Source organism: Gossypium hirsutum, chromosome D06, assembly GCF_007990345.1.
Source record: "Gossypium hirsutum isolate 1008001.06 chromosome D06, Gossypium_hirsutum_v2.1, whole genome shotgun sequence".
NCBI lineage: Eukaryota > Viridiplantae > Streptophyta > Magnoliopsida > Malvales > Malvaceae > Gossypium > Gossypium hirsutum.
The window spans coordinates 7,283,175-7,290,816 of NC_053442.1; the positions used below are offsets into that span (position 1 = coordinate 7,283,175).

At 35.8% G+C, this 7,642-nt stretch overlaps 1 long non-coding RNA gene across 1 annotated transcript; it reads right to left on the reverse strand.

Moving 5' to 3' along the window:
- On the reverse strand, positions 1 to 7,101 carry LOC107901369 (uncharacterized). The gene is made up of 5 exons (XR_001685238.2): positions 6,767 to 7,101; positions 6,610 to 6,685; positions 5,997 to 6,065; positions 5,776 to 5,896; positions 1 to 261 (listed from the first exon to the last, which is right to left on the reverse strand). It is a non-coding gene; the product is annotated as an uncharacterized lncRNA (long non-coding RNA).
- Between the last annotated feature and the right edge of the window lie 541 nt (positions 7,102 to 7,642).

Sequence of the window (7,642 nt, forward strand, 5' to 3'; positions counted from 1 at the left end):
AAAATAAAGTTTTATATTGGCTAAAAAATCGAGCATTTAAAAGATAAAATTCATGTTCATTAATCAAATTATATAGAAAAGATATTAAAGAAATTTTACATGGATAAAGCACACCCATTAAGTGCTCCAATGGTTGTACGACCGTTAGATGTGAATAAAGATCAATTTCGTCTTTGCGAGAATGATGAAGAGTTTCTTAGTCCTGAAGTACCATACTTAGTATCATAAGGGCATTGATGTATCTTGCAAACAGCACAAGACCTGATATAGCTTTCGCTGTAAACTTGTTAGCAAGATTTAGTTCTTCTCCAACATGTACACATTGAAATGAAATTAAACATGTATTTAGATATCTCAAAAAGACTATTGATATGGGGTTATTTTATTTAAATGATTCAAAATCCCTATTAGTTGGCTATGTTGATGCTAGATACTTATTAGATCTACATAAAGGTTGATCTCAAACAGGATATTTATTTACATATGGGGGGTACTGCCATGTCATGGCATCAACAAAGCAATACTACTTGCCGCTTCTTCAATCATGTAGAAATAATTGCAATGCATGAGGCAAGTCGAGAGTGTGTTTGGCTAAGGTTATTGACCCAACATATCCAAAAGATATGCAATTTGCCTTTACAAGAAAAGATGTCAACTATCTTATATGAAGATAATGTAGCATGTATAGCTCAATTGAAGGGTGATTACATCAAAGGTGATAGAACGAAACATATTTCACCAAAATTATTATTTACCCATGTTCTTGAGAAAATAGGTGATATAAATGTTCAAGAAATTTGTTCTAGTGATAATTTAGCAGATCTTTTTACTAAGGCATTGCCAACTTCAATATTTGAAAGACTACTACACAAGATTGGAATGCATCAACTCAAAAATGTAATGTAATGTTGCCATCAGGGGGAGTCTAAAAACAAGTTGTACTCTTTTCCTTTAACCAATGTTTTGTCCTATTGGTTTCCTGGTAAAGGTTTTTAACGAGGTAGCTTGTAATAGAAGATTGTATACTTTTTTTCCTTCATTAGGTTTTTTATCCCATAAGGTTTTTCCTAATAAGGTTTTAACGAGGCACATTATCTACCAATGGACATCCAAGGGGGAGTGTTATGAATATCTTATTAAGTGGATGTCCATCATGATCAAGATAAAGTTTTGATGTACTTTAAATTCTAATAGTTATTAGAATTAGATGTCTCTGCCTAAGCATGACCTAGCCCAAAATATAGGCTTGAATTTTTCTCTAAACCCAACCCTATATAGAATAAGGTAATATGGATTTTTGCTCGGCTCAACCCAAATAAAGCTATTTTTTTTTCCAAATTAAAATGTAATTATAAATTTACAATTAAATATTTATTTTGATAATTCCTAAAAAAAATTGTTTATAGATGCTGGCATTCCAAATTAAAAAAAATCATAAAAATTTAACTAAAATTACATATCAATTCATTCATTTTGACACTCCAAATTAGAAAAGGAATGCATAAAATTAGAATAATAGTAAACTTGCAATGAAATAAAATAATGAATAGCAATAAAGAGTGAAGCTTTTATTCCTGTTGCCACTAGAACTGTGGTTAGAATAAGTTCAGTCGATGCTTTTCTTCTCAGTAAAACATTATTCCATGTTAAGGTAATTTATCTTATTTCCTTGAGAGTTGATGTATTGCATCCTTTTGGAATCTAGATTATATAAACAACTAACATATTAAATCCAATACTATTATCACAACTAAAATTCTCATGTTAGAGTAATCAAACTTTTTTTTGAATGCTCAATTTTTTTGGATCTCAAGCTTTACTTAAATAGACACAAACCAATTTTTTAAGTTTTGATAGTATGCTCCTTGTGTAGCATTAGGTGTCTGTTTGTTCTAGTGGTTTTGCTGTGAGTTTTGTGTTATCGTCTTTCATGGAATATGAGTTAGCAGACCTACGGTTAATGGAGGAGGGGACAGTAGGGAGACGGAGGCTTGGGAGATTGAAAAGGAAGTGGTGGCGGGAGAACCTTTCTTAGAACTGTGTTTGGTAGGATGCTTTTTAACAACAACTACAATTAATTTCCAGTCAATGAGGACCGTGATAGCAAACATGTAGCACCCTTTGGGGGGAATCTCTATTACGGGGGTGGGGGAGAAACGTTTTGTGTTTCAATTTTACTGTGAAATGGATTTTGACAGGGTGGTTAAGGGTGCTCCATGGACCTTCAACAATCACTTACTTGTTTTTCATCATCTAAAACAAGGTGAAGACCCCCAGGAAGTGGATTTGTTATTCACAGAATTCTGGATTCAAATTCATAATTTGCCACCTAGAATGTTTACGGCAATAATAGCTAAACAGTTTGGAGATTTCATTAGAACTTTTGTGGACTATGATGTCAAAGCTATTGCGGCAGGGTTAAGAAATTACATGCAAATCAGAGTAAAAATTGATATCCGACAATCTCTTAAAAGGAAAATGAAACTTGTTGTGGCAAAAAAAGAGTTTTTCACTACTTTTAAATATGAAAGGCTGACAACTTTCTATTTTTTATGTGGAAAATTAAAACATAGTGAAAATTGATGTCCTAAAAGATTGATGGAAGGAAGGAAGGAGCTTCCTCTAGAATGGGATATTTCGTTGAAAGCTCCGCCACGACGGGCGGCGGCGGGAAACAGTATCTGGTTAAAGGATTCAATCGAATTTTAGGGAAGAACTTAAGGAATTGCTAGAAATAAGGGCGAGAAAGATGGAATGAAGCTATTCAGAATTAATCTAATAAGGAACAATTGAGCAAATTTAGGGTTTAACTTATATGGAAAGTCTAAACAGATTCTGAATGATGCAGGCTATAAAACAGATTCGATGGAGGTTGGTTTCTGTGAAGAAGATCGACCCATTATTGTAGGAGACGGGAAAAAGAGACCTAGGCCCAATAATGATTCTTTTGGGTCTTCTAATGAGGAGTTAAGGTGGAAAATGGGGTAGAGGAAGGCCAAATCGATCAATCGGCTAAACCTGCTGGGCAGGTTAGCTTAGCATTATGAAAATAATTAGTTGGAATGTCCGTAAGCTAGGGAACTCACGGTCGGTTCAGAGAGTTCAGTATGTGCTGAAAAATATTATCCCCAAATTGCCTTCTTTATGGAGACTAAAGTGGAGAGGACAAAGATGGAAAAAAATAAGAAGGAAGTATGGTTTTGTAAATGGGTTCGATGTTTTAGCCCAAGGATCAAAAGGGGGTCTTTCTTTGAGCTGATGTAATTCAGTGAATGTTACTGTTATGAGTTTTTTAGAAAATCACATTGATGTTGTTATTGATAATAATGATGATGATACAAAATAGAGGCTAACGGGGTTCTACGGTATTCCTAATAGCCGGAGGAGGTTTGAATCTTAGAATTTATTAAAACAATTGGGCGTGAATAACGATTTGCCTTGGGCTGTTATAGGGGATTTTAACGAGATTTTGTTTAGCTCCGAAAAACAGGGAGGTCAGTTGAGGGATGATAGGTAGAGGGAGGCTTTTCGGTCTATTTTGAAAGAATGTGAGCTAGTGGATCTAGGGTTTAGTGGTCATTGGTATACGTGAGAAAAGAGGAAATTTTGGGGCTAATAATATTAGAGAGCGACTTGATAGGAGGTGGCGAATCGAGCTTGGTCTGAGATTTTTCTATCTTACAGTCTTACTCATGTTAATAATACGATTTCGGATCATTGCCCCTTGCTTTTGGATACAGATTATCAACTGGCTCAAGCAATTTTTTTAGGTTGGGAGGTCATTTTCGGTTTGAAACGGCTTGGCTATTAGAAGATTCATGTTATGAGAAAGTTAAAACTTTGTGGGATTCCAATAAAAATGCGGCCGTACTTGAAAGGTGAAACATAGTGGGGGAGGGGCTGAGAAGGTGGACAAGTCGTTTGAAGAAGGAGAGAGGGGCGATTATGGAGGAATTAACAGAGCGTTTGCATAATTTAACTACGGAAGAACCTTCAGATGAGATCATTGAGGCGATGATTCAGACCAAATTAGAGCAGAATTTAGAGATTGATAAGGAAGAGCTATACTTGGAACAACGGGCAAGAGTGAATTGGCTAAGGCATGTGGATCAAAATACTAGTTTTTTCCATAATTGTGCTTCGTGCAGGCGTCGTAAAAATAGGATTGTTGGATTAAAGGATGAAGATGGGTCGATGAAAGATAAGGAAGAGGATTTGATGCGGATTGCTACTAACTATTTTAAAGGATTGTTTTCTAGTGAGGGGTGCAGGGGAGCTCGAGAAATTTTCGAAGGGGTGCAGAAAACAATAACGGGAGAGATGAACAGTATGCGGTTGGAAACTTTCCAAGCTGACGAAGTTAGTAGGGTGGTCATAGAAATGGGGAGAACTAAAGCACCGGGTTTCGATGGCTTCCAAGCAGTGTTCTTTCAAAGATTTTGGGCAATTGTAGGTGGGGATGTCACAAAATTCTGTCTTGGAGTGCTTAACAGAGAGGTTCAGTTAAATGAGGTTAATTTTACAACCATTGTTTTAATCCCTAAAGTTTCATCGCCAGAGTGTATGACATCTTTTCGGCCCATAAATTTATGTACGGTGCTTTACAAAATTATTGTGAAAGCTATTGCAAACATGTTTAAAATGGTATTGGATGGATGTATTGATGAAGCCTAAGGAGCATTTGTTCCTGGTCGACTTATTTTTGATAACATTCTTGCGGCTTATGAAATCCTACACACATTTAAAAACAGACGAAAAGAGAAGGATGGCTTTTTTGCTTTGAAGTTAGACATGAGTAAAGCATATGACTGAGTTGAGTGGGATTTTATTGCGGGTATGATGAGGAATATGGGGTTTGATGAAAAGTGGGTGGAGTTGATTTACCGCTGTATCTCTTCAGTCGTTTATGCAGTTACGATTAATGGAAGATTGAGTGAGCATTTCCAACCAGAACATGGTCTTAGACAAGGGGATCCATTGAGTCCCTATTTGTTCTTTATTTGTACGGAAGGTTTTTCAACAATCCTTAAACTAGCTAAGAGGGATGGTTTGATTAAGGGAGCTCGTGTGTGTAGCGGAGGTTCGAGGGTAACCCACTTGTTATTTTTTGTGGATGATAGCATAATCTTTGGCGATACGAATGAGGATGGATTTAGGCTGGTGAAGGGTTTCATTGAGGCTTACGAGAAAGCGTCAGGTCAGAAGATTAATTTGGAAAATTCTTAAATATTCTTTAGCTCTAATTGCTTTGTTGAAATTCGAGATTTTTTGACAATTAGTATGGGTGTCAGAGCAGTTTCGAGTATGGAAAAGTATTTGGGATTGCCTACTATGGTGGGGAGAAAGAAGAAAGAGACTTTTCAAAACATCAGTGATAGGTTGAGGAAAAGGGTGAATGGGTGGGGGAGTCGAATGCTTTCTCAATCGGGTAAAGAAGTTTTTATCAAAGTTGTGCTACAAGCTATTCCGATTTATGCCATGTCTTATTTTCTTCTTCCGAAGTCGTTGTGAGTTGACATGGAAAAAATAATGAACAAATTTTGGTGGGGTAAGGGAAGTAACCGACGAGGTTTGCACTGGAGCTGTTGGTCTGATCTATGCAAATCTAAAGAGAGGAGTGGATTAAATTTTCGTGACATGGGGAAATTCAATACTACGTTGTTAGCTAAACAAGGATGGTGGTTAGTTATAAATCTGGATTCATTGTTAGCTAGAATTTATAAAGCTAAATACTACCCTCGGTCAAGTTTTTGGGAAGCAAGACTTGGGGCTCACCTGTCGTATACTTGGCAAAGTATATGTGCGGCACGAGGATTGCTGGAGCTCCAGATGGGTTAGAGCATTGGTACAAGTGAGAATATCTCGATTTTGCATGATCCTTGGCTGCCGCAATTGGCTGGAAACAAGATCAATACACATCCCATTAATGATTCGATCCAAACAGTGGATCAACTAATCGATCAGGAAAATTGAATATAGAAAGAAGAGATAATTACCACCATCTTTTCCACCAAAGAGGTGGAGGCGATTAAGTGCATTCTTTTATCTAAAGCCATATGTGCAGACTGTTAAGTGTGACGTAGGGAGAAAACAGGTCAGTATACTCTACGTAGTGGTTATAAGGAGCTGATGATTCAAAATGATAATACAGAAATCTCAGAGGATACCCAGATAATTTATAAAAAATTATGGTTCTTCTCTATACCTATTAAGATTAAAATAAAGATGTGGAGAGATTTAAGAGATTTCTTGCCAATAGGCCAATCGCTCTTTAACCGGAGGATAAAAAATTCTGCAATTTATCCTCGGTGTAATGTTGCTTCAGAGTCCTTACATGTGGTTGCAGAGTGTAATCAAGTCAAAGAAATATGGGCAGGTATAGGTTTTTTCTAGGCTAGTAATCTGAATTTGAAGAATTTGTGACACTAGTTTTTTCACCTGGTCCAACACAAAGAAGAGAGGATCTGGGAAAAGGTTGTCATAACGATTTGGGCTATCGGTGGGCTCGTAACAAACAAGCGATGGAAGGTATTTCAATAACAAGGCAGAATACAATGGCAAAAATTTTAAGCATGATTGATGAATTGAGAGTGTTAAAGGTGAAATTACCTGTTGTAAGGGCGGTGGGCTCAGATTGCTAGAAACCTCCACAAGATTCGTGGGTTAAATTGAATTTTTATGTAGCCTACAAAATCCAAACGAAGAGATCATGTTCGAGTTTTATTATTAGAAATGAAAGAGGAAAGGTAATGGGAAGTGGAGTTACTCTTCATGGCAACATCTTAGACGCATTCTTGGCAGAAGCTACAACATGCTATCAGGGGCTTTTTTTTGCTAAAGAGACGGGGTTTGTCAAATTGGAGGTTGAAGGGGACTCTAGGATGGTAATTGAGAAGATCAACCAAGAAGGGTTTTACCGAGCAGATTTGGATTCAGTCATTACAGATATCAAATCCATTGGAAGGACTTTTCATCAAATTAGATTCAAACATGTGAGAAGGGAAGCTAATTGGGTGGCGCATTTCATCGCTAGGGAGGGGCATAGCAGATCGAAACAATGGTTTTTTGATGTTTTTCAGATGTTTTTTGATTTGATTCAAATTGTTTGATTTTTTTTTTTAGTTTTGGTTTTATGGAAATCACGGTTTTACCCTTTAAAAAAATTATCATGTTAGGACATACGAAAATCGGTTCAAAAAATAAGAGGATTTACAAGGCCTAGAAAATAGGTTTAAGTGAAATTTAAGGTCCGTTTTGTATATGGGCCAGGCCTTAGGCAATTTTTTTTGGCTCAAGCCTGACTCGACCCAAATATTATGTTATAAAGCAACACTATATTAATTATATATGATAAGTAATAATTTTATATTTATGTTTAAATTAAATAACTGATCTAATAACAATTAAACTCATTGCCCAAGACCTAAAAAAACTAACCCAACTAAATAACCCAACCCAAAATATAAAACTTTGTATTTAATACAATAAAATATTTAATTGTGATTTTTATTATAACAAAACATTTATTATATTCATGGTAGTGTTTTTTTAATATAAATACTTTTTAATATGTTAGAAAACTTTTATTTTAGCTTTTATTTTGTGCATTTAGTGTATTATATTTTTTAAAAATTTTAGTTTT